This window comes from Magnolia sinica, chromosome 11, assembly GCF_029962835.1.
Source record: "Magnolia sinica isolate HGM2019 chromosome 11, MsV1, whole genome shotgun sequence".
Lineage (NCBI taxonomy): Eukaryota > Viridiplantae > Streptophyta > Magnoliopsida > Magnoliales > Magnoliaceae > Magnolia > Magnolia sinica.
In genome coordinates this window covers 17012937-17026995 of record NC_080583.1, presented here as the reverse complement: position 1 = coordinate 17026995, position 14059 = coordinate 17012937, and the positions used below count along the sequence as shown (strand labels likewise).

The window sequence follows — 14059 nt, the reverse complement described above, 5'->3', positions numbered from 1 at the left end:
TAAGGCTAACCCCCAACATCACCACAAAGGTGGGCCTTAAGAGGAACTAATTATGCCCAAAAATGTCTAAGGAAATAAGGCAAGGAGTGTGTGCAATACTCCCTTAAATATGGTGGGCCACAACAGCTCCGGAACAATCAACTATGGAGCAAATTTGGGCCACTTACTGGAATTCCAGCCCACCCACTTCCTGGGCCTGCTGGAATCCAAAAATTTATGTAATTCAGATGGGTTACTAGCCCATGGTGACCCACACATATCACAGTGAGTCCCACCGGATGAGAGGGGAATGCACAACACACATTAGAAGTGGGCCATGCCCCTGGAATACAGGCCCAGCAACAGCCCAAGGTAGGGGCGTCCCGTGGTGGATAGTCCTACGGGCCTAAGTATCTGGCCCAAATCTGACCCAAGTTTACAGGCCACACCATGGTCAGTACAGGGGCCCGATGGCCATGAAAATTTACAAGATGGTCCTCCCATAGGTGGACCACGAATCCTAAAAATTTTGTAATTTTTGGACAGTCAGAAATATTTTAATTAATTTAAATAAAATAGACCATCAAGAAAATCTGGTGAATCGGGACACCTGAACGTGGAGAGCCAGTCCAGCACTTTCCACGGTGTGCACGGGGTTCCATTGGCCCCAAAAATTTTTAGGTGAGTCCCAACATGGGTGGACCACCTCTCTATAAATTTTCATAATTTTAAGATACTCAAAAGTATTTAAATTAATTTAAAGAATACAATCTATCCAGGGTGAAATATTGCTGGAATATAACTGTCCTGAATTTGGGCCATCCAATGGGTGGGTTCTGGGCATCCAAAATTCCTGAAATTTGGACCTAAGGTCCATCATCAAGCCTAAAATAAGGTGGGATTCATAAATATGGCCCACCTTCTTAGAAATTATTTTTTTAATATTATTTTTATGGGACTATGCTACTAGACTGCACAACAGAAATTTCTGGCAGTTCAGTATGTTGGCCCACCATTTTGGATGCCCAAATAGGATTCCTTGGCCCTGAAATTGTGTGGATAGGTCCTACCATGGGTGTGACACCTCCATACAAAATTTTAGGATTTTTGGGATAGTAAAAATATTTTATTTAACTCATGCAATTTATGGACAGCAAGGTCCAGATTTTTATTTTTCCTGCTGCAGTATTGCTGCTGTCCCTGACTTTAGCACCCCATTTGAGTGGGCCTAGGTCTATGTAAATTTGGAAAAATGCAAGGCCAACCTTCTTATACAAGTATATAGTAAGGTGGGGTCCACAAAGGTGGCCCACCATTTTAAAATCAGACTGATATTTATGATTTTCCAGCAAACAGTGTGGCTGGACAGTCCAGAAAAATCTGGACCGTCCACCCTCCTTGGCCCACCCTTTTGGGTGATCAAATAAGGATATTTGAAGGTGAGGTTTAGCATACTTTTAGGTGGGATCCACATCTCAAATAGAAGTCTAAGAAATCAAGAAAAAGGAGATCACAAACAAGGCCTACAACCCATATATTATAGCATAAAAAAAAAATCCAGCAATCAGCAACATGTTGTTGTCTAAATCAGCCCAAAAAAATTAATAAATGGAAAATAAATCATAGATTCAACAAGGTGGGGTCCACCATGATGTGTCACACAACTCCCAGGCCCAGCCCCTCCCCAAGAAAATCCATAAAATCAGGACTAAAGGCTTTCCAAATCAAGCAGCAAAACTAGGCAGCACAGTTGGGCCTGGGTGTCCAACAACTTGGGCCTGGATGTCCTAAAAATTTAAAAATTCTAGTTGCATGGCATATCAGGTGGGCCACATAATCATTACATCCAAGCCACAGAAAGGGGAGAAGAGAAGAGAAAATAAAATCTCAGCAAGATGGGGTCCATGGAGAATGACCCCATCAAGATCACATGCATACAAGTGATGGCTAAAAAAAAACCTTATCCAAGGAGTGGTGGACCTTTACCATTGATGTGGTGAGTCCTACACTCTCCATATGAAGCAACAAAAGATTTATGAAAATAAGAACCATGCAATCTATCCTACATGCTCACCCACCTATTGGATCTTCAGGATTCTTCAACTACCATGCTCCTTAAGCTTCAAGGAAGGAGGTTCAATGGTGATGATGGATCTTTGATGGCTAGATCTAGGGGGAAAGAAGAGGAAAGAGGGCTGAAAAAGTTCAGGAATGGAGGACATTGGAGGGCATTTGCAAAGGGGAGAAGAGAGAAATGAAGAAAGAGAGAGGGAGATGAGAGAGTTTCTAAAGTTGAAATGATTACTTTCTTAGAAAAAGATGAGTTTTTAAAAAGAGAAAATAATCATTGCTCATGGGATAGGGTGGCTCATCATTGCCTAGAGAAGTTAATCTCATCATGGTTTTCTTGAGAAAAGAAGCCATCATTACTAGGCTAAAGGTGGCTTACATGGGGAATAGTGCACATGGGGAAATGTGCAATCAGGTGGGTCCCAGCAAAAATGCAATCAACGGTCCAAATAATGCGCGGCCCATAACTTTTGATAGACACGCCGGATTTACGCATGAGACGCGGCGCTGGAACCGCGGCGACAATGCGGTCACAATGGCATAGGTCTTGGGTCAATCCGAGTCGGGTCTACGTGACCAAACTCAAGGGTGACCGCAATCACTATCCGAAGGTTGTGGGTCACCGAAATTTGACTGGTAGGATCATGGGACCAAAATACACGAGATGCATACACACACACATGCACACATGCAAACTCGGGTCAGGTCTCACAGGTGTCATACCGCCTTGCTTTACCCACACTACTTGTGGGCATGCATAACGTATTTCATGTTTTTATGCTGAAGAAGTACGTTCCTGATCCTTTGCATATTATCAGTTGGGCGAGGATGCCACATATGTACTGCGACCGACGCGTATCCTAGACAGGAAGGAGCAAGTATTGTGTAGCATGGTCATCCCTCTTATGAAAGTACTATAGACACATCATAGTGAAGAAGAGGCTACTTGGGAGACCAAAGCTGAGGTCAGAAAGAGCTACCCTCAGATCCTTGAGGAATATGAGAAGGTACAAATTTTGAGGATGAAATTTTTCTTTAAGGGGGGTAGATTGTAATTACCCGAAAATTTTCGTGCTAAGACCCGTGCAGTACCTCTATTTTCCTTAGAAGTTATTTATGGGTTAATTAGCATTAAACTCGATTGCTTGTGAAATTAGCATCAATCACTTTAAATTTGATCTGCAGGACTCAAAACCTGTAGAATCATTAGCGCTATATTACTCTGAAATCTGGGATTCAACGCTAAATCCAGTTGCTCTTAGAAATTTTTAGAAGCTTTGGATCGGACCTGGACCGTGCGTCGAAAGTCCGATAGCGATGATTTTAGATAGTTATGGTCACCATGCTGGACTTAACCATCACCTCAAAAATCAAGTCCAGATGATGTCCTGGGTCGATTTGATTGAGTCCGGAGTGAAGAGTGTGAGAACGGTGGGAAATTAAATATGAATTTAAGAAATCTGAGTCGTGTCGCTTGCGCGACGATTTTAAGCAATCTAACCATTGGATTCTGACCCAATTTCACCCTCGGATCAGGGAAGATGGCCCAGGCATGTCATAGTGCTTGTGGACCTAATCGAGTTTCGGTGACCATTGAATTGAGAGTGGTCTGCCACGGCTGATCTGTAAATCCGATCGGTATGAAAACTCAGCCTGACCTAGATCCATGGTCAGTGAGCTTAAGTCCGACCGCACGTGAAAAAAGGACCACCGAAAGTGCTCCATTGGATCGAGAAAAGCCCGATTTGGTTATAACCTAAGTATACCTTGGCCCTGGGGCTATTTTCATCAATGTTAGGCCTATATAAAGACCTAAAAACCCTCAACCTCTTTTCCATACGAATTTTCTAACTCTAGCTAAGAAAGAGAGAGAAAAAGAGAGAAAAAGTGAGAGAGAAGTTGGTGAATTATCTTAAGATTCTTTCCTGTTACTCTACATCCTTAAACCATCACTTTTGAATCATTATTCCGACGATTCTAAGTTCATCCTTGGGTAAGTTAATCTAACCCTAATCTGTTTAGAGCTTAGAATAGTCTATGTGTTGATGTAGCCTATTTCTATTCTTGCCTTAGGTTATCTAGTCACCGTTGACGAAGACATATCGTCTGAATCAATTCGGTGTACTTTTTCTGGTTTAAGGTGTGGACTATATTCGTATAGGTTATGATTTTCAAGGCTTTCAATGTCAGTTAATGGTTTATTCTTGTTGTGGGTGTAATTTCACAAGCCAAATGCTATGTTTATTTTGCGTTTCTGATATGTATGTGTTATAATGAGATTTGTGTATTCTATGTATATGTAGGACGTATCATATACGTATAAAATATGAACATGTGCTTGCCATGATTATTTGTCGTGTACTTGTGCTAGTTGTATGTGTGTTAACTCCTTGGCAAAAGGAATTGTCCAAATGCGTGTATTCCAACGTACGTCATGTATGTTGAACTATGTAGTCTAAGTATTTGTAGAAATGTCTGAATGGTCTAAAGTGTAATATATTATCCTATTTGCGGGCGTTGAGAAGCGATTCTCAACTCTCCTATTGGTGTATGATTTTCTACATGCAAGTCACATTCTTTGTTGTTTAACTTCAAGTATTACTTATGTGTAAATCCATGTTAAGTTGATATTCTTCAAATGCTCACATACTACATGATTTGAATTGTTGTTCCATTATTGTTCTAAATTGTATATGCATATCTGTTATAATAAAATGTGTTTGGGACTATGAAATAGTCCAGAAAATCGGTAATCGGCCTTGAGTTCGTGGCTGAGGTTGCTTTCACCACGAAGGATGTGATTTGACGAACCCGAGTCATATTAGAGTTGTCAGCAGTGGTTTAGCCATATGGAGTGTTTACGCACTCTATGTCGTTTAACCCAATGTGTGCTCGTGCTAGTCGAGTTCGTCAAGTAACCTGATTGTCCGATGTATGTTCACCATGTATGGACGCTATTTTTTGAATCTAGGGTACCAAACTTACTGATGAAATCCCGTTAACCGCTGTACCTTGATCTGCTAAGATTCATGAGCTAGACATGGTGGTATGGGACACCATGGTCGAGCTGTCGGCCTACGCTGGGGTGACAAGCCTCCCCGTAGTGACTAGTGAGCACACCAGACTCATGAGCCGATTATGGTGGTATGGGACACTATATTCGTGCTGTCGGCCTACATTGATTGGTGACGAGCCCTTTGTAGTGACCTCGAGCATACCTGGATACTGCATTAAGGCGACAAGCCTTAGAGTAGTAACGAAGGTATGATAGGCGTGCATTGATTGGTGACGAGCCCTTTGCAGCTACCTAAAACCATATGATCGTATGAGATAGCCTAGGACTGACGACCCTAAAATGGATCACTGTGTGGAAATTGATATGAGGAAGGTACCTTAGCTTTCCAATCCTGCTGTATGAAAAGGACTAATAACAACTTGGTAATCATGTTCATGTACCGCATTTGCATGTGCGTGGAAGTCGTTGGCACTGTGGGAGGTTGTCATGCGTAACGTGAGATGAAGACGCTGAGGGAGTAAGGTGAGGGCATGCATAATTCTACATACATTCTTGCATTAACAAGAATAATTAGGACATGTTTGGTTATACTGCTTTACCATTACTACTTGATTGATTTGATATCATGTTAACTTTTATGGTATTGTTCCACTGAGTTGATCACTCACTCCCACATTCTGGGGTGATGTTTAAACACCAACCAGACTGTCTTAGATGCAGATGTTGATGCGATCCCTGAGGTAGAGCAGGAGTTCAAGGATGATAAGGCCGCGTTTTCTTTTATACAGTTCTCAAGCGGGTTCATGTGAGTCATGTCCTGATATGTGGGAATTCTGAATTTTCTTTTGGAATAGATAATGTCATTTGATGCTTGTATTTTGACAGCAATACTTGTAAGTATGACCTGACATGTATACGTACTTCAGGGACTTGCACATGTACACATATGTTTCTTTAAGTCTTCTGCTTACGTCTTTCACTTATCCCTGAATTATGTTTGCAGTTTGGCTTAATCTATTCCATGTTTTATGTACTCATACAGACAACATACATCCATCATTAAATATGTTGCATAAGTGATGTTTTGAAACTCGGGAGCTGAGTTACGCTCGACCCCTGAATTTCAGGGCGTTACACATAGGTTTTGGTTTAGGTTAAGGTTATAAGTATAAGTTAAGGTTTATGTTTAGGTTTAGATTAAGGTTTATGTTTAGGTTATAAGCTATAGGTTTAGCAAATTAAGAATAGGTTTAGGTTTAGGTTTAGGAAATCGGGTTCGGGTTCGAGATAGGGTTTAGGTTTGGGTTTTCAAGTTTAGGTTTAGGTTTAGGCTAGAGAGTTGAGATTAGGATTGGGTGTAGGTTTAGGTTTAGGGATTTGAGAATACATTTAGGTTTTAGATTTAGGTTTAGGTTTTAGGTTTTAGGTTTTAAGTTAAGGTTATAGGTTTAGGTTTAGGTTTAGGTTTAGGTTTAGGATTAGGTTATAAGTTAAGGTCTTAGGTCATAGGTTTTGGTTTAGGTTAAGGTTATAGGGATAGATTAAGGTTTAGGTTTAGGTTTAGGTTTAGTTTATAGGTTAAGGTTTTAGGTCATAGGTTTTGGTTTAGGTTAAGGTTATAGGTAAAGGTTAATGTTTAGGTTTAGGTTATAGGTTAAGGTTTTAGGTCATAGGTTTTGGTTTAGGTTAAGGTTATAGGTTAAGGTTTAGGGGGTTAGGTTTAGGTTAAGGTTTAGGGTTAGGTTATAAGCTATAGGTTTAGGAAATTGAGAATAGGTTAAGGTTTATGTTTAGGAAATCGGGTTCTGGTTCTGGATCGGGTTTATGTTTAGGTTTTCAAGTTAAGGTATAGGTTCAGGTTAGGGAGATGAGATTAGGATTAGGTGTAGGCTTAGGTTTAGGTTTTAGGTTTTAGGCTAAGGTTATAGGTTTAGGTTTAGGCTAAGGTTTAGGTTTAGGTTAAGGTTGAGGTTTACGTTATAGGTTAAGGTTTTAGGTCATAGGTTTTGGTTTAGGTTAAGGTTATAGGTATAGGTTAAGGTTTAGGTTTAGGTTTAGGTTTAGGTTTTAGGTCATAGGTTTTGGTTTAGCTTAAGGTTATAGGTATAGGTTAAGGTTTAGGTTTAGGTTTAGGTTTAGGTTATAGGTTTAGGTTTAGGTTTTAGTTATAGGTTAAGGTTTTAGGTCATAGGTTTTGGTTTAGGTTAAGGTTATAGGTATAGGTTAAGGTTTAGGTTTAGCTTTAGGTTAACGTTTAGGTTTAGGTTATAAGCTATAGGTTTAGGGAATTGAGAATAGGTTAAGGTTTAGGTTTAGGAAATCGGGTTAGGGTTCGGGATCGGGTTTAGGTTTGGGTTTTCAAGTTTAGGTTTATGTTTAGGTTAGAGAGTTGAGATTAGGATTAAATGTAGGTTTAGGTTTAGGGATTTGAGAATACATTTAGGTTTTAGGTTTAGGTTTAGGTTTTATGTTAAGGTTAAAGATTTGGGTTAAGGTTTAGGTTTAGGTTTAGGTTTAGGTTTTATGTTAAGGTTAAAGATTTGGGTTAAGGTTTAGGTTTAGGTTTAGGTTTAGGTTTAGGTTTAGGTTATAGGTTAAGCTTTTAGGTCATAGGTTTTGGTTTAGGTTAAGGTTATAGGTTTAGGTTTAGGTTATGGTTATGGTTTAGGTTTAAGTTTAGGTTATAAGATAGAGGTTTAGGGAATTGAGAATAGGTTTAGGTTTAGGTTTAGGAAATCAGGTTCGGGTTCGGGATCGGGTTTATGTTTGGGTTTTCAAGTTTAGGTGTAGGTTTAGGTTAGGGAGTTGAGATTAGGATTAGGTATAGGTTTAGGTTTAGGAAATTGAGAATACATTTAGGTTTTAGTTTTAGGTTTAGGTTTTAGGATTTAGGTTAAGGTTTAGGTTTAGGTTTAGGTTTAGGTTTAGGTTTAGGTTTAGGTTAGGGAGTTGAGATTAGGATTAGGTATAGGTTTAGGTTTAGGAAATTGAGAATACATTTAGGATTAGGTTTCGGTTTAGGTTAAGGTTTAGGTTTAGGTTATAAGCTATAGGTTTAGGGAATTGACAATAGGTTAAGGTTTAGGTTTAGGAAATTGGGTTCGGGTTCGGGGTCGTGTTTATGTTAGATTTTCAAGTTTAGTTATAGGTTTAGGTTAGGGAGTTGAGATTAGGATTGGGTGTAGGTTTAGGTTTAGATATTTGTGAATACATTTAGGTTTAGGTTTTAGGTTTTAGGTTAAGGTTATAGGTTTAGGTTAAGGTTTAGGTTTAGGTTTAGGTTTATGCTTAGGATTAGGTTATAGGTTAAGGTCTTAGGTCATAGGTTTTGGTTTAGGTTAAGGTTATAGGTATAGGTTAAGGTTTAGGTTTAGGTTTAAGTTTAGCTTATAGGTTAAGGTTTTAGGTCATAGGTTTTGGTTTAGGTTAAGGTTATAGATAAAGGTTAATGTTTAGGTTTAGGCTATAGGTTAAGGTTTTAGGTCATAGGTTTTGGTTTAGGTTAAGGTCATAGGTTAAGGTTTAGGTTTAGGTTTAGGTTAAAGTTTAGGTTTAGGTTATAAGATATAGGTTTAGGAAATTGAGAATAGGTTATGGTTTAGGCTTAGAAAATCGGGTTCTAGTTCGGGATCGGGTTTATGTTTGGGTTCTCAAGTTAAGGTATAGGTTTAGGTTAGGGAGTTGAGATTAAGATTAGGTGTAGGTTTAGGTTTAGGGATTTGAGAATACATTTAGGTTTTAGGTTTAAGTTTAGGTTTTAGGTTTTAGGTTAAGGTTTTGGTTTAGGTTAAGGTTGAGGTTTTGGTTATAGGTTAAGGTTTTAGGTTATAGGTTTCGGTTTAGGTTAAGTTTATAGGTATAAGTTAAGGTTTAGGTCTAAGTTTAGGTTTAGGTTTTAGGTCATAGGTTTTGGTTTAGGTTATGGTTATAGGTATAGGTTAAGGTTTAGGTTTAGGTTTAGGTTTAGGTTATAGTTTAAGGTTTTAGGTATAGGTTAAGGTTTAGGTTTAGGTTAAGGTTTAGGTTTAGGTTATAAGATATAGGTTTAGGGAATTGAGAATAGGTTTAGGTTTAGGTTTAGGAAATTAGCTTCGGGTTTGGGATCGGGTTTATGTTTGGGTTTTCAAGTTTAGGTATAGGTTTAGGTTAGGGAGTTGAGATTAGGATTAGGTGTATGTTTAGCTTTAGGAAATTGAGAATACATTTTGGTTTTAGGTTTAAGTTTAGGTTTTAGGTTTTAGGTTAAGGTTAAGGTTTAGGTTTAGGTTTAGGTTTAGGTTTTGGTTATAGGTTAAGGTTTTAGGTCATAGGTTTTGGATTAGGTTAAGGTTATAGGTATAGGTTAAGGTTTAGGATTAGGTTTAAGTTTAGGTTAAGGTTTAGGTTTAGGATTAGGTTTAAGTTTAGGTTAAGGTTAAGGTTATACGTTATGGGTTTAGGGAATTGAGAATTGGTTAGGGTTTAGGTTTAGGAAATTGGGTTCGGGTTCGGGGTTGTGTTTATGTTAGATTTTCAAGTTTAGGTATAGGTTTAGGTTAGGGAGTTGAGATTAGGATTGTGTGTAGGTTTAGGTTTAGGGATTTGAGAATACATTTAGGTTTTAGGTTTAGGTTTAGGTTTTAGGTTTTAGGTTAAGGTTATTGGTTTAGGTTAAGGTTTAGGCTTAGGTTTAGGTTTAGGTTTAGGATTAAGTTATAGGTTAAGGTCTTTGGTCATAGGTTTTGATTTAGGTTAAGGTTATAGGTATAGGTTAAGGTTTAGGTTTAGGTTTAAGTTTAGCTTATAGGTTAAGGTTTTAGGTCATAGGTTTTGGTTTAGGTTAAGGTTATAGATAAAGGTTAATGTTTAGGTTTAGGCTATAGGTTAAGGTTTTAGGTCATAGGTTTTGGTTTAGGTTAAGGTCATAGGTTAAGGTTTAGGTTTAGGTTTAGGTTAAAGTTTAGGTTTAGGTTATAAGATATAGGTTTAGGAAATTGAGAATAGGTTATGGTTTAGGCTTAGAAAATCGGGTTCTAGTTCGGGATCGGGTTTATGTTTGGGTTCTCAAGTTAAGGTATAGGTTTAGGTTAGGGAGTTGAGATTAAGATTAGGTGTAGGTTTAGGTTTAGGGATTTGAGAATACATTTAGGTTTTAGGTTTAAGTTTAGGTTTTAGGTTTTAGGTTAAGGTTTTGGTTTAGGTTAAGGTTGAGGTTTTGGTTATAGGTTAAGGTTTTAGGTTATAGGTTTCGGTTTAGGTTAAGTTTATAGGTATAAGTTAAGGTTTAGGTCTAAGTTTAGGTTTAGGTTTTAGGTCATAGGTTTTGGTTTAGGTTATGGTTATAGGTATAGGTTAAGGTTTAGGTTTAGGTTTAGGTTTAGGTTATAGTTTAAGGTTTTAGGTATAGGTTAAGGTTTAGGTTTAGGTTAAGGTTTAGGTTTAGGTTATAAGATATAGGTTTAGGGAATTGAGAATAGGTTTAGGTTTAGGTTTAGGAAATTAGCTTCGGGTTTGGGATCGGGTTTATGTTTGGGTTTTCAAGTTTAGGTATAGGTTTAGGTTAGGGAGTTGAGATTAGGATTAGGTGTATGTTTAGCTTTAGGAAATTGAGAATACATTTTGGTTTTAGGTTTAAGTTTAGGTTTTAGGTTTTAGGTTAAGGTTAAGGTTTAGGTTTAGGTTTAGGTTTAGGTTTTGGTTATAGGTTAAGGTTTTAGGTCATAGGTTTTGGATTAGGTTAAGGTTATAGGTATAGGTTAAGGTTTAGGATTAGGTTTAAGTTTAGGTTAAGGTTTAGGTTTAGGATTAGGTTTAAGTTTAGGTTAAGGTTAAGGTTATACGCTATGGGTTTAGGGAATTGAGAATTGGTTAGGGTTTAGGTTTAGGAAATTGGGTTCGGGTTCGGGGTTGTGTTTATGTTAGATTTTCAAGTTTAGGTATAGGTTTAGGTTAGGGAGTTGAGATTAGGATTGTGTGTAGGTTTTGGTTTAGGGATTTGAGAATACATTTAGGTTTTAGGTTTAGGTTTAGGTTTTAGGTTTTAGGTTAAGGTTATTGGTTTAGGTTAAGGTTTAGGCTTAGGTTTAGGTTTAGGTTTAGGATTAAGTTATAGGTTAAGGTCTTTGGTCATAGGTTTTGATTTAGGTTAAGGTTATAGGTATAGGTTAAGGTTTAGGTCTAGGTTTAGGTTTAGTTTATAGGTTAAGGTTTTAGGTCATAGGTTTTGGTTTTGGTTTAGGTTATAGGTAAAGTTAATGTTTAGGTTTAGGTTATAGGTTAAGGTTTTAGGTCATAGGTTTTGGTTTAGGTTAAGGTTATAGGTTAAGGTTTAGGTTTAGGTTTCAGTTTAGGTTTAGGTTTAGGTTATGAGCTATAGGTTTAGCAAATTGAGAATAGGTTAATGTTTAGGTTTTGAAAATCGGGTTCTGGTTTGGGATCGGGTGTATGTTTGGGTTTTCAAGTTAAGGTATAGGTTCAGGATAGGGAGTTGAGATTAGGATTAGGTGTAGGTTTAGGTTTAGGGATTTGAGAATACATTTAGGTTTTAGGTTTAGGTTTAGGTTTTAGGTTTTATGTTAAGGTTATAGATTTAGGTTTAGGCTAAAGTTTAGGTTTAGGTTTAGGTTTAGGTTTAGGTTGAGGTTTTGGTTATAGGTTAAGGTTTTAGGTCATAGGTTTTGGTTTAGGTTAAGGTTATAGGTATAAGTTAAGGTTTAGGTTTAGGTTTTAGGTCATAGGTTTTGGCTTAGGTTAAGGTTATAGGTATAGGTTAAGGTTTAGGTTTAGTTTTAGGTTTAGGTTATAGGTTAAGGTTTAAGGTATAGGTTAAGGTTTAGGTTTAGGTTTAAGTTTAGGTTATAGGTTAAGGTTTTAGGTCATAGGTTTTGGTTTAGGTTAAGGTTATAGGTATTGGTTAAGGTTTAGGTGTAGGTTTAGGTTAAGGTTTCGGTTTAGGTTAAAAGTTATAGGTTTAGGGAATTGAGAATTGGTTAACGTTTAGGTTTAGGAAATCGGGTTTGGGTTTGGGATCGGGTTTAGGTTTGGGTTTTCAAGTTTAGGTTTAGGTTTAGGTTAGAGAGTTGAGATTAGGATTAGATGTAGGTTTAGGTTTAGGGATTTGAGAATACATTTAGGTTGTAGGTTTAGGTTTAGGTTTTAGGTTAAGGTTAAAGATTTGGGTTAAGGTTTTGGTTTAGGTTTAGGTTAAGGTTTAGCTATGGGTTATAGGTTAAGGTTTTAGGTCATAGGTTTTGGTTTAGGTTAAGGTTATAGGTTTAGGTTTAGGTTTAGGTTAAGGTTTAGGTTTAGGTTTAGGTTATAAGATATGTTTAGGGAATTGAGAATAGGTTTAGGTTTCGGTCTAGGAAATCTGGTTCGGGTTCGGGATTGGGTTTATGTTTGGGGTTTCTAGTTTAGGTATATGTTTAGGTTAGGGAGTTGAGATTAGGATTAGGTGTAGGTTTTGGTTTAGGAAATTGCGAATACATTTAGGTTTTTGTTTTAGGTTTAGGTTTAGGTTTAGGTTTTGGTTTAGGTTTAGGTTTGGGTTATAGGTTAAGGTTTTGGGTCGTATGTTTTGGTTTAGGTTAAGGTTATAGGTATAGGTTAAGGTTTAGGCTTAGGTTTAGGTTTAGGTTAAGGTTTAGGTTTAGTTTATACGCTATAGGTTTAGGGAATTGAGAATTGGTTAAGGATTAGGTTTAGGAAATTGGGTTCGGGTTCGGGGTCATGTTTATATTATATTTTAAAGTTTAGGTATAGGTTAAGGTTCGGGGGATGAGATTAGGATTGGGTGTAGGTTTAGGTTTACGGATTTGAGAATACATTTAGGTTTTAGGTTTAGGATTAGGTTTTAGGTTTTAGGTTAAGGTTATAGGTTTAGGTTAAGGTTTAGGTTTAGGTTTAGGTTTAGGTTTAGGATTAAGTTATAGGTTAAGGTCTTGGGTCATAGGTTTTGGTTTATGTTAAGGTTATAGGTATAGGTTAAGGTTTAGGTTTAGGTTTAGGTTTAGTTTATAGGTTAAGGTTTTAGGTCATAGGTTTTGGTTTAGGTTAAGGTTTTAGGTAAAGGTTAATGTTTAGGTTTAGGTTATATGTTAAGGTTTTTGGTCATAGGTTTTGGTTTAGGTTAAGGTTTAGGTTTAGGTTATAAGCTATAAGTTTAGGAAATTGAGAATTGGTTAAGGTTTGGGTTTAGGAAATCGGGTTCTGGTTCGGGATCGGGTTTATGTTTGGGTTTTCAAGTTAAAGTATAGGTTTAGGTTAGGGAGTTGAGATTTGAATTAGGTGTTGGTTTTGGTTTAGGGATTTGAGAATACATTTAGGGTTTAGGTTTAGGATTAGGTTTTACGTTTTAGGTTAAGGTTATAGGTTTAGGTTTAGGCTAAGGTTTAGGTTTAGGTTTAGGTTTAGGTTTAGGTTAAGGTTGAGGTTTTGGTTATAGGTTACGGTTTTAGGTCATAGGTTTTGCTTTAGGTTAAGGTTATAGGTATAAGTTAAGGTTTAGGTTTAGGTTTTAGGTCGTAGTTTTTGGTTTAGGTAAAGGTTATAGGTATAGGTTAAGGTTTAGGTTTAGGTTATAGGTTAAGGTTTTAGGTATAGGTTAAGGTTTAGGTTTTGGTTTAGGTTTAGGTTATAAGTTAAGTTTTTAGGTCATAGGTTTTGGTTTAGGTTAAGGTTATAGGTATAGGTTAATGTTTAGGTTTAGGTTTAGGTTATAAGCTATAGGTATAGGGAATTGAGAATAGGTTAAGGTTTAGGTTTAGGAAATCGGGTTAGGGTTCGGGATCGGGTTTAGGTTTGGGTTTTCAAGTTTAGGTTTAGGTTTATGTTAGAAAGTTGAGATTATGATTAGATGTAGGTGTAGGTTTAGGGATTTGAGAATACATTTAGGTTTTAGGTTAAGGTTATAGATTTAGGTTAAGGATTAGGTTTCGGTTTAGGTTATGGTTTAGCTTTAGGTTATAGGTTAAGCTTTTAGGTTATAGGATTTGGTTTAGGTTATGGTTATAGGTT

The 14059-nt window shown here is 37.2% G+C and overlaps 1 long non-coding RNA gene across 2 annotated transcripts in view; it reads left to right on the top strand.

The window, feature by feature from the left end:
* Positions 1–12296: 12296 nt before the first annotated feature.
* LOC131218277 (uncharacterized) overlaps positions 12297–14059 on the top strand; it is a 64993-nt gene continuing 63230 nt past the window's right edge. Inside the window, exon 1 of one of the 2 annotated variants that reach the window (XR_009157601.1) lies at positions 12297–12328. This is a non-coding gene — a long non-coding RNA (uncharacterized LOC131218277). Of the gene's footprint in view, positions 12329–12898; positions 12933–14059 lie in introns of those variants that run through there. The other variant, XR_009157600.1, reaches the window with a different exon arrangement.